Source organism: Camelus dromedarius, chromosome 27 (genome assembly GCF_036321535.1).
Source record: "Camelus dromedarius isolate mCamDro1 chromosome 27, mCamDro1.pat, whole genome shotgun sequence".
NCBI lineage: Eukaryota > Metazoa > Chordata > Mammalia > Artiodactyla > Camelidae > Camelus > Camelus dromedarius.
The window spans coordinates 26,603,320-26,615,253 of record NC_087462.1 but is presented as its reverse complement, the minus strand read 5'-3'; the positions used below and the strand labels follow the sequence as shown (position 1 = coordinate 26,615,253).

Genomic DNA, 11,934 nt, shown 5'->3' with positions numbered 1-11,934 from the left:
CCACCAGGTGACATAAGCTGGCAGTTGGGAAGAGGTACACACAGTGTGTTTGTTCCATTTGTACTTTTTGTTTCTTTGGTCAGGTTGGATATATTATCATTTGTTATGCTCCTCTTCATTTTTATGTACTGAAATTTATTTATTTTTTGAATAGAAAACATGACAATTAGGCAAGTTAAATGGCTGAGAGGTGACACACACACACACTGGGGTGCATCATGAACCCCCTGGATCTTGGCTAATGATGGAAGTGGACACATGAAGGATTCCCTGGTGTGACAAGTGAATGTGAGAATCTTGAAGCCCAGTCATGTGATGTTTCTACATTAATGTTCTTTGAAATAAATGATTGCCTCCCCATGTTCCTGCTTTACTGAATTACCCACTGCTTTGGTGAGTCAGCCTCAGATACCAAAACCTGCAAAGTAATATACCACATCATATGCTTTCACTCATGAAAAATAAATGCACTAGCTTCCTTTTTTTGAAGTAAATCATTTTAAATTTGCATCTTATATTTGGTTATCAAGAGGCAAGCAGAACCCTCTGATTTTAATGAGAACAGTGCTTTTGTGTCTTTTTATCACATATCTGCTTAATGTTAGGTGTGGTGTTGCTAAGTCAGATCCACATCTAGGTTTTTTTTCCAGCATAATAGGAAAATCCTGCTTCACACAGGTGCATGGTAGTAAACGAAGCAGTACACAACCTGCACGCCTTGCAACGCTTGTCTACTCCTGACTCAGGCTGCTCCAAAAATCATTTCATGAAAGTTCAGTGAAATTTTGCTTCACCTGGGAATCAGATGTTAAATCAATCAGGCTCTCATAGTCCCATGACACTAATGAGGTTGGGTTAGGTTACTGTAAATAAATTTCTAACCCAAGCATTATTACCTTTTGTTACAGGAAAATATTAATAGAGTAGAATGCAAATCCCTGCGGTGCTGCACAGTGGCCCTGAAAGTATCTCCATCAACCATAGGATTAATTTCAGTCAAGTCACTGAGTGTAGGAAAACAAAGTTTTCTTTTGATGACATTTTATCAAATACTGTAAAAACTGTCACATTTTCCCGTTGCATTGACAGATTAACCTCATTTAATTTAGTAAAAATATCTGCAAGATATACAAGTCTTAGCAGCCACGATGAATTTGTTAAACAATCAGATCTTCAAAAAGCAGAATTCATGAAAACCAATCGTTCACAACGAAGCTCAAAAAGTCTTACAAGATCTTTACGTCGGGAAAGCCGCCTCACCTCTGTATTTAGAAGTGCTGCGTGCTGGGCACCCAATTATTCACATAAAATTTTTAGTAGTCTGGGCTGATGTAGCCAAGCTTCAATATAATTGATGATTTGGACTGCCTGATCGAGCATGTTTTCCAGAGATGTAGGCATTATTTTAACTGCAAGTGCATGTCTATGTAATAGGCAGTGACTCCTGGTGCTTTCGGGAGCCACATATTTTATCCAGGTGACAGCCCCAGCAATTTTCCCGTCCACCCCCCTAGAAGCATCACTACAAACACAAGCACATTTTCCCCATTCAATTTCACAGTTTTGCATAAAGCTGTGGACGCAATTGAAAATGTCCTCACCAACGGCATTCTTTGCAAAGATTCACGTAAGAGCAGGTTGTCCTCAGTGGACTTGTTAAACCTGCAACAAGCAAACACGAGCAGCACAGCGAGTCCTGAGGCGTCGGCTGGATCTGGAAGCTGCAGTGAGAACCTGCCACAAGTTTCCCGTCTACAAACAGGCCCTTCTTCAGTGGCAGCAGCTAGAGCCTTAATTCGACCAGCAGCCATACTGACAACTGCACTGCGTCTATTTGTTTTTACAATGCTGTTCGTCACACATCCGCATCACGACGTCTTTTGCACAAGGCTTGGTGAGCAATTCTCTGATGTATGAGCCTCCACTCAGGGCTGCATGGTAACTTACACTGCATGATGCTTCTCTAGCGCTTCCATGAACTGTGTTGACAATTTTAGGTGCTGGGGGTTTTTTGTTTTCAGGTGAATCAAGATGTTGCTTGAAAAAGATAATGTCTTTGTCTTTATATGCAGCATGTTTAGTTTCCAAATGTCTTCAAAACTTACTAGGGGCCAAAGAGCTTTTCAATAAAATTTTCTTACATAACACACACTGAGCATGAGGTGCAAATCTATTTCCAAAGGAAGTAAACCCAAAAAACAAATAACTTTCCTCATATTTTCTTCTTAGTGGTTTCTTACTAAATGTTGTTATTTTGTTGGAATTGGACATAAACTTGACCCTGGAAAACTCACTTCCTGAATTTCTAGAAACAGAAGGTTGCAAGTGCTCATCTTTACTTTGTAATATTCTGACCTTTTGATCACTTGATTCAGACACAATTTGATAACAAAAAAGATTCTACTTCTTGTTTAAGTCTTCCTTGTTTCAGCAACAGATCCACAGGCAATGTGTTTGTGATACAAAACATGGTTAATTTAGAATAAACATTGAGTATCACAAATGTGTTGAAATTATAAGACAGGACACAGAAGATGAGCCATCATCAAAGAGATGATGCCAAGCATCTCATCAGTGACTGTTAAGTGCTGCCCGGGCATCAAGGTGCAGGTGGAGCATCGCACGCTCGTGTATCAGGTGATCTCTCACTCGACGTCCTGGTGCTCTCAGGCATGGGACACCTTTTCTTAAAGGTAGGGTATCACATAAAAATAAAAGCCATAGCAATGAGTTTGGTAGTCTTAAACTTTATTTTAAAATAAATTACAAAGGAAAAATTACTGTTAGCATGGATCTTTTTCCCACAACACTTATTAACTTAGACAATATTAATATTCTGCAGAAGACAGTTTGGGAACCATTGGACTAAGAAATAATGAAGAGATCATAAGTGTATTTTTAAGGAAGGGACTTCGAGGTCCCATGGCAGGGGCTGGCAAACTTTTCCCTAAAGGATCACACGGTAAATATTTTTTACTCTATGGGGCCACACGGTCTGTGTTGCAACCACTCAGTTTTGTAGCTGTGGCAGCAGCCACAGGCAATACGGTAAAGAATGGGCACAGGGGTTTCCCAATGCATCTCTATTTACAAAACTAGGATGGGGCTAAAATTTACCAACTCCTTTCATGGATACAGTATCCTGGAATCTCTTTTAGCTTTCTGCTGCCTGCTGCCATTAGACACACTCATTGTTGACACCATTATACATCTGAAAGCTGCTTTCAGGGCTAGCGACTGTTCTGATGAGCTATGTCAAAATCACACAAACACAGTTCAAGGTTTTGCAAGACACAGAATTCTGCTGTATCCCAAATACTGTGTGTTAACATTGAAAAATAAACTATAAACTGAAAGTTAGTTACTACTTCTCTGGACTTAAAAGTACACAAATATTTACAGTATACAGAATAAGACTCATTAAAAGTACTGTATATATTTTACTGATTACTCTGCATCCCATTATTTTTTTACTGAAGGCTTAACAAAGACCTAATGAAAACATAATCTCTAATTTTAATAGGTTTATTCCTCATAGAATAGCTTTTAAAAAGCATAATTAAATGCAAAGGTAATGCAAGTTTTAGGACCTCTAAAGAATGCTGGCTTTGTAAGTTTAGGCATTCAGACTTAGGGTCTGCCTAAACATAGCTACTTTTGATTTAAGCTTTATGATTTGGCTGCAGAGTGAGCACGGGTTCCTAATGTTAGATCCTGACTCTGAATGGCTTTCCTAGTGACAGCTAGAGAGCAAGGTACCTGGATGAGGAGTCTTTCCTTCTGTAATCACACTCTCTGCCCTAGCAGCTTGAAATGCAGACTCTTTCAAAAAATAAAATTAAGGGATAGGGTGGAAGGGGAGTAACCAAAAGCCTAGAATGAGAAAAAATTAAAATCAGACACTGCAAAAGCAGAACTAACTACAAACCTCTTAGATGACCATTCTTTACAATTTATTTTATAGCCAGGCAGTGCAAATTCTTCTTCACCATAATGCCGATCTTAAAGTGAAGTAGAAGGTGCCTAGCATAAGAGAAACACTAATATTTTTGTCCTGTTTATTACCCAGGTAATTTCATTGCTTTGAAATGCTCCCCCATCCACTGACTTCATAGAAAGACATTAAAAACTTTCAGAAATAAACCTAACTTTTTAAAGTACAGCCATACCTTAATGTCTTTAAAACTAAGCATTGAAAGTAATCTAAAATGGAATTATACATAGAAGTGTTACACCATGAGTTTTTGCTGTAATGACTCTTGTCTCAATAACCAAGCTCCTAAGGTTACTAATGTTTGAGTGACCATTGTTTACTACGTGCCAGGAACTGCTAAATCTTTCATAGATTGGCTCATTTAATCCTCAGAACAAACCTGAGAGTCAGAGACTATCATTTATCCACCCCCAACAAGCAGGGATAAAGAAATAGACACAGAGGTTAAGCCACCTGCTAAGTTAACACATCTGTGAAGAACTAAGAACAGAACCCAAAAAGCTCACTTACAGAGCCCACGTGCTAGTCACTGCTGTGTGTCCCTGAACACTCCTAACTTCCCAAGCACTCAGAACACCTGGTACCAGGGGTTGGCTGGTGCAGAGAGAAATGACCAATGATGGGTCGCAGCTGCCAGGAAGTCAAGGGTCTCAAACTGGCGGCGGCAGCGGCAGCAAGGCCTGCTTTTCCATTGCTGGGAGAAAATGAGACTGTCCTTCCACAGTCCTGAACGGAATTTGGTGACAAGAACTGTATGGAGCCGATCGCTGGGTGACCAAAAAGCTTAGGACCCCTCTCCTTTGCTGCCCGAAAAGGACGTAGCGGAGTAGGAAGCTTTGTTATCAGGAAGGGGGGGCCTCATCCCCACCTCTTTAGTGGTGCTTCCCCGAATCTCTTGAGGACAGAGATTGTCCTCTCTAAAGTTTCTGTTCGACTCCCTGAAAAGGGCAGGGTGGGGGGGAACCCTCAACTTTTGTCTCTTCCGGTTAAGCTGACAGGTAGCACAACCCACTCACCCCCACCTCAGGCGGTTCCGGCTTTGAACAACACCCTTGGGGGCAGGAAGGCTGAGGAAGAGCACAGTCCACTCACAAAGGCAGGTTGGGCACGGACACCCCATCCAGCACCTGAATGCTTTTCTCAACAGTCACCTCAACCTGCAGCCTGGGCCAGCTGTCCCTCGGCTTCTCCTTGTCACAGGTGCGCGCTGCCCGCTGCCCCCGACAGCTGGGAGCTGGCTTTCCATCGGAGCCTACCCTCGCTTGCGGAGCTCCTCTTGTGTCCCTGGGCGGTGGTCTCAGCTAAAAACCACAGGAAAAGGACACTATCTTTCTCCTTCATCTCCATCAGTGATGGGGAGAACCGTGTGGCTGGGCTGTGGAGCCTGGGGCCACCCTTTCACAGAGCGCAAGGCAGCCGTCTCGCCAGAGGGCACCGCTGGGCCGCTGCGGGGCTGCGGTCCCACCCGCATCCGCACCCAGGCCTGAGCAGGGTCAACAGCCAGTCCTCGTGGACGAGAGGGGGGAAGGGGAGGAAAGAAGTGGGGGAGGGGGAGGCAGGGGGGAAGGGGGAAATGAAAAAAAAACAGAGGAAAGAAAGGAGGATTCGGGATCGGGTGATGCTCTCAGCTCGGGGATATCGCCTGTGCCTTCTCCGCAGACATCCATTCGCGGTTGGCGCAGCCGCTCATCTGAAGACACATTGAGAGCTCTGGGGCACCGAGCTTCCCATCTTGCACTAGCTTCTTGAACTCGCCAAGTTTCGTGATCCTTGCAACACTAAGTTCTCACACCTTGAGGGTGAAGTCCTCCTCTTCAGAACTCCTGACGAGGCTGCGACACCAATAATCCCATCCACACTCTCCCCGGAGAAGGGAGAAGAGATGGTTTAAGGACATTTTCCCGAGTGTGCAAACGGTGTTTCCATTTCTATCTCTGGGGGAATTTTTGTCACTTGACCACATACAGAGACCTTCAAAGGAGTCTGAAAATTATTATTTCTTTTTTTAAAACTGAAGTAGAGTTGATTTACAATATTGTGTTAGTTTCAGGCATACAGCATAGTGATTCCGTTTGCTGGGCTTTTTCCTTACAGATTATATTTCATTCTGGGTTATTACAAGATATTGGGTATAATTCCCCATGCTGCACAGTAATTTCTCATTGCTTATCCATTTTATGTTTGATAGTTTGTGTCTGTTAACCCCATATGCCTAATTTGCATTCCCCTTTTTGGTAACCATAAATCTGTTTCCTATGTGAGTCTCTTTCTGTTTTGTATATAGTTTCATTTCTATTATTTTTTAGGTTCCACATGTAAGTGATATCATATAGTATTTGTCATATAGTGTTTGTCTTTCTCTGTCTTAAACTGGGTGTACTGAGACTTGTATTTGAGATTCAGATTCTAAAGGTGAGGTGAGACTAGTTCAGAAAGTGCAGTCTTAAACACCCCCAGCAAAGAGCATTCCTTACATCATATCTTCTGGTTACCTATGGCTGCGTGTTAAACCATCTCAAAGCAATAATCCTCTCTGTGTTCAGGATCTATGGGTCAGGACTTTAGTTAGGACTCAGCTGAGTGATGCTTCTGCTCCTAGGTTTGACTGGGGTCACGCAGTGGCAGCAGCAAGTCCCTAGTCTGAGAAGGCTTTTTCCACATGCCCGAGACTCTGGTGGGCACAATATGAAGGTTGGCTGAGTGGGCGTGCTGTCCCTCCCCATGCATTCTCAGGGCTTCTCCACACAGTCTCCCCGGCAGGTAGCTGCTCCCCTACCTGGTGGCTTAGACGCCCAGAGCGGGCGATCCTTGCAAAAGGGGAAACTGTCGGGCTCTTAGCAATCAGACTTTGAAACTGACATGACAAGCCTTCAAATGCAAGAGAGGAGACACGGCATACAGACACCCCGTCCTGCTGGAGGGATGGCCAGACAACCGTGGCCATCCTAAACCCGCCCTCCAGGTGGGAGGCTCAGCAGGGTCCTTGTGCTCACTCTTATGAAATCTGAATCACAGTGCTCAAACTGTAAAAGTAAATAAATAAAATTTTAAACCTCAGGTTTAAGAAATACCCTGGAGAGTTTTCCTAGATACAGATGACTTATAAAAAGCTAAGCTATTTGTTGTATCTACATTGTAGGATTTTTCACAATTTAAATTTTAGGTTCTGGAAGTAATTACCAAAGTTTAAAAATATTTAGTGTCCTTTTGAATACAAATAGGCTGTTATGTTCCTCTTGAGTTAGTCTGAGTGAAAAAAAATCTAGGGTCACACCTTTCATAATATAGTTTGGATACCAAGCAACTGGACGTTTGGGGTATATGTTGTGTGTATTTCTAGTTTAGGAAGAGATTAAAAGGACAGGTGAGTTGTCGCACATCAGTGTGCCATTCCTTCTGGGATGAAAATGAAATTTTAGACTTCTAATTTGGTGTTAGATGCAGAAAATAAAATAACCTCAGAATAAACATAGAAGGCTGACCAAGTGTCATCCAAGACCATTACAGCTCCAGAGACACCCCATAAACCATATAATCTTCTTTAGCTAAATACACACCAAAAGAGTTCATTCTTTGCTGACTGGACAAGTCTTTTATTACTTTGTAAGTAATAAAATAAGAAAGAGGCCACTTCTGAAAGTTTTATTTGGAGATCCTGAATATATCTTTAAACTTCCATTCTTAATTACAGGTCACCTGTACTCTCCATTATTCCACTCCTTAATTTTACTTTGAAATAATTTTAGACTTTCAAAAAGGGTAAAATATTACAAATATTGTCCATATAGCCTTTACCCAGCTCCTCCAAAGACGAATGTCTTATAAAGTCATGGTGCAGTCATCAAGCCCCAGGAAGTTAACAGTAACAAGACGTCACTAACTAACCTACAGGCTTTATTCAAGTTTCACCCTTCATTCCACCAGTGTCCCTTCTCTGGTCCAGGACACACACTGGGTTTAGTCATCAGCTGTCCTCAGTGTCCTCCAATCTGTGGCAGTTCCCAGCCCTCCTGTCCTTCACGAACTTGACTCTTTGGAAGAAGAGAGGCCATTTTGTCTATTTTCCCTCATTTGGGTTTGCCTGACTCTTCCTCAGTTTTATGTTTAAATTGTCTTTTTTTTTTTTTTTTGCAAAAACACCAGAGAAATGGCTCTGTGCCCTCCTCAGTGCCTTATATTGAGGCGTATATGACATTGATATGTCTCATTATTGGTGGTGTTAAATGAAAACTTGACTAAAATTATATCCAGTAGGTTTTTTCACTATAAAATTAGCTTTTCTATTTATAATTATAAAGTATTTTGGGGGGAGACACAAACATGTGCAAATATCTTTTTCCCATTATACAGAAGTTTTGGCCACAAATTTTGGCATCCATTGATGGTTTTTTTCCTGCAAAAGTTATTACAGTGGTATATGCCAAAAAAGATTTTCTACTTCCATTATTTTTATACATGTATTAATTGGAAATATTACTAAGTGCTTAAAGGAATTCTGGATTTTATTTCCCACCCTACTGTGGCTTGATGATAACAATGATTAAATGTGAAAATAATACTGAGTTTTAGGTTTTGTTTCCCCTCTGTTTTGGGGTAGCTATTATTAGCCTTACTTTGATCTATTTGTTATTAAGGCCATTTTGTAGGGAAGTATTAAGGCTATTCCATCTTCTTTCTACCTGTCTTTTCCTCTTTGTCTCTAAAACTTAATTTTTTAAAACCATACTACCTTTTTATTTTCCACTTTTTTTCTCTATCATCTCTTTCATGTGGAAGATATTAACCATAATGTAGAAGCTTTGGATGTGATATCATTTGAAGAGAAATAAATTAATTAATAGAATAGAAGAAAACAGTATTTTATTTTGGTTTCATTTTTTGAGCCAGAAAATTGACACATTAGCGAGATGAGAGAAAGCAGCTTGGCATGACCAGAATGATCAATAACTTCCACAGCCCCTAGGAAACAGGTCGGAGGCAAAATTCAAACAAACCAAGGGGCCAGTAGGAAAGAAATTAAGTACACAACTTCAAAACAGAATAACTGGCCCCTGGAGGATTTTTAAAACAGTAGAATTTTAACTGAATCTTGAAATGTTTCTGACATTCTTTGAACAAGAGGAGACGTAGCCCTCAGGCCACAGACAGAGTGTTTTGGGGAGACTGGGAGACGTCCATCTGGAATTCCACTGCCAAGAGCAGAGTGAGGCAGGGGTGCTTGTGAAGACGCGGATCTGGCTTGACTGGGACTCAAAGGATGGTGGTGGAAGAATGGTTTCAATTAAAAGAGGAAAAAGACCTGTAAAGTATGTTTATTTTCATCTGAAGAAGAGTTGAGGACATGTATCTAACTAACTAACTAACTAACTCACTAAATAAATAAATAGAACAACAACAACAAAAGCAATGAATATATGTATGTTCATGTATAACTGAAAAATTGTGCTCTACCCTGGAAATTGACACAACATTGTAAACTGATTATAACTTAAGAAAAAAAGAAAGAAAGAAAAGAAAAGAAAAAAGACAGGACAGGACAGGACATGTGTCACATGATGGTATCACCAGTCAAGCTCATCTCAAGGGAGAAAACAAACCATTTTGAGGAAGCAGTCCTTCTGTATCATCATTTTTTCATGGGTAGGTGGTAGGAATGGTTTATTTTATAATCTTTCTGATGAAGGCAAACAGCTCATAAGCTAAGTCATAGCTGAATGTTTGCCCCATTCTTCACCTCAACATACTTCTGGTCATCCATCTGCACAATCTAAAACACAAATGATTGGCACACAAACTGGCCCCCCTCTGCAAAGAGTTCCAGGCTCCCAGGATAAACTTCAGCCCACACAAGGGTGGTGGATGCAGGAAGTCTCAGCTCCTGATGCCTGCTGCTCCAGTGTCTTCAAACTGTGCAGCTCTCAGTGGACCAGCCCTGACCCAGCCTTGGGTAGGAGAGACCAGCAAGCTCTGGGAGGAAGAAAGGGGGCTTTGGATTGTGCTCTCAACCATGTGCATTTTATATTATTTTTGCTAGCATATTCAAAATTAGTGAAACTTCAACTGAGAAGAAATTATATTATATAGTGGTCCATTTTACCATAAATAATGCAAAAATAGACTACAGCACAGAAATGAGATAATTCATGGACAAATTTAAAATGTCTCCTGAGTTCCAACTCAACTTTGTTTGAGTGTGACGCTAAACTTCACATTTATGAAGCTGACATCACTTTCTTCCATAAACTTATCTTCCCTTACCCAACTTCTTATTTTTTATTAATTGTATGGATCTTAAGTTTTAGAGTGTTCTGAGCATTAGAGTCAACTTCAATTATTCTTTCTCCATGATACTCCACTTTTCATTGGTCACAAAGTTCTGTCAGTTCTTCATTTAAAATATATTTCAGATTATGTTTTATGTAAGATTGCATTGAAAGAAACTGTTGCTGTTTTTCAATTAGCAATAATCATGCCTTGGATAAACCTCACTGGCTATGATACTGCCACTGTGCAAAGCTTAAGTGTTGCTGTTTTTAAAAGTCTGTAAGTGGTGGTATAATAGAAGGGGTGATTGGCTTTGGAGTCAGCCTCCAAGGCACATCATAGCTCTACTACTTTGGACAAATTAATATTTTAATGTCTTCATCCTTTAAATGAAGATAACTTCTTTGTAGCATTGTTGTGGATTAAGGTAATTTGCAAATTGAATGGCATTTAGTAGAAGTTCAATACATTTAATTTTTGTTCTGACTTTCCTAAAGAGCACAGACTGGCAAATACTCATTTTTTTCTTCCAGTTTTATTGAGTTATAATTTACACTATATAAGGTTAAGTTGCACAGCATAATGATTTGACTTCAGTATATCATGAAGTGATCACCACAGCAAGTTTAGTGAACATGTATTATCTCATATAGATACAAAATTAAAGAAACAGAAAATTTTTTTTTCCTTGTGAGAACTCTTAGGATTTACTCTCTTAACAACTTTTATTATATAACATACAGCAGTGTTAATTATACTTATCATGTTGTACATTACATCCCTAGTACCTATAACTGGACATTTATATCTTTTGAATGCCTTTATCTAATTTCCCCTCTTCTCACTCTCCACCTCTGGTAACCATAAATCTGATCTTTTTTTCTATGAGTTTGTTTTTGAAGTATAATTGACCTACAACACTTTGTGAGTTCCTGTTGCAAAACATAGTGATTCAATATTTCTATATATTTCAAAATGATCACCATGGTAAGTCTGGTTTCCATCTGTCACCAAACAAAGGTATCAGCTAATTACTGACTATATTCGCCACACTGTATATTTCATACCCATGACTCATTTATTTTGCAACTGCAAGTTTGTACCTCTTAATCTCCCTCACTTATTTCTCTCCTCCATTTATCCCCCTCCCTTTTGGTAACCTTCTGTTTGTTCTTTGTATCTATGACTCTGTTACTGTCTTGTTATGTTCATTCATTTGTTTGTTAGATTCCACATGAAAGTAAAATCAAATAGTATTTGTCTTTTTCTCTCTGATGTATTTCACCTAACCTAATACCTTTCAGGTCCGTCCATGTTGTCTCAAATGGCAAGATTTCATTCTTTTTTATAGCTGAGTAGTATTTCATTGCACATATGTGCCACATCTTCTTTATCCATTCATCTATTGATGGCCACTTAGGTTGCTCCCATATCTTGGCTATTATAAATAATGCTGCCAGGAATGTTGGGGTGCATGTATCTTTTTGAATTAGTATTTCTGTTTTCTTCAGATAAATACCCAGGAATAGAATTACTGGATCCTATGATAGTTCTTTTTTTAATTTTTGAAGAACCTCCATGTTTTTCTTAGTGACTGCACCAATATACATTCCCACCACTGCTCGAGGGTTCCCTTTCCTCCACATGCTTGCCAACACTTGTTATTTGTTGTCTCT

The 11,934-nt window shown here is 40.1% G+C and overlaps 1 pseudogene; it reads right to left on the bottom strand.

Annotated features, from left to right (window-relative positions):
- Positions 1 to 10,383: 10,383 nt before the first annotated feature.
- LOC135319495 (U4 spliceosomal RNA) lies at positions 10,384 to 10,512 on the bottom strand (annotated as a pseudogene).
- Positions 10,513 to 11,934: the final 1,422 nt, after the last annotated feature.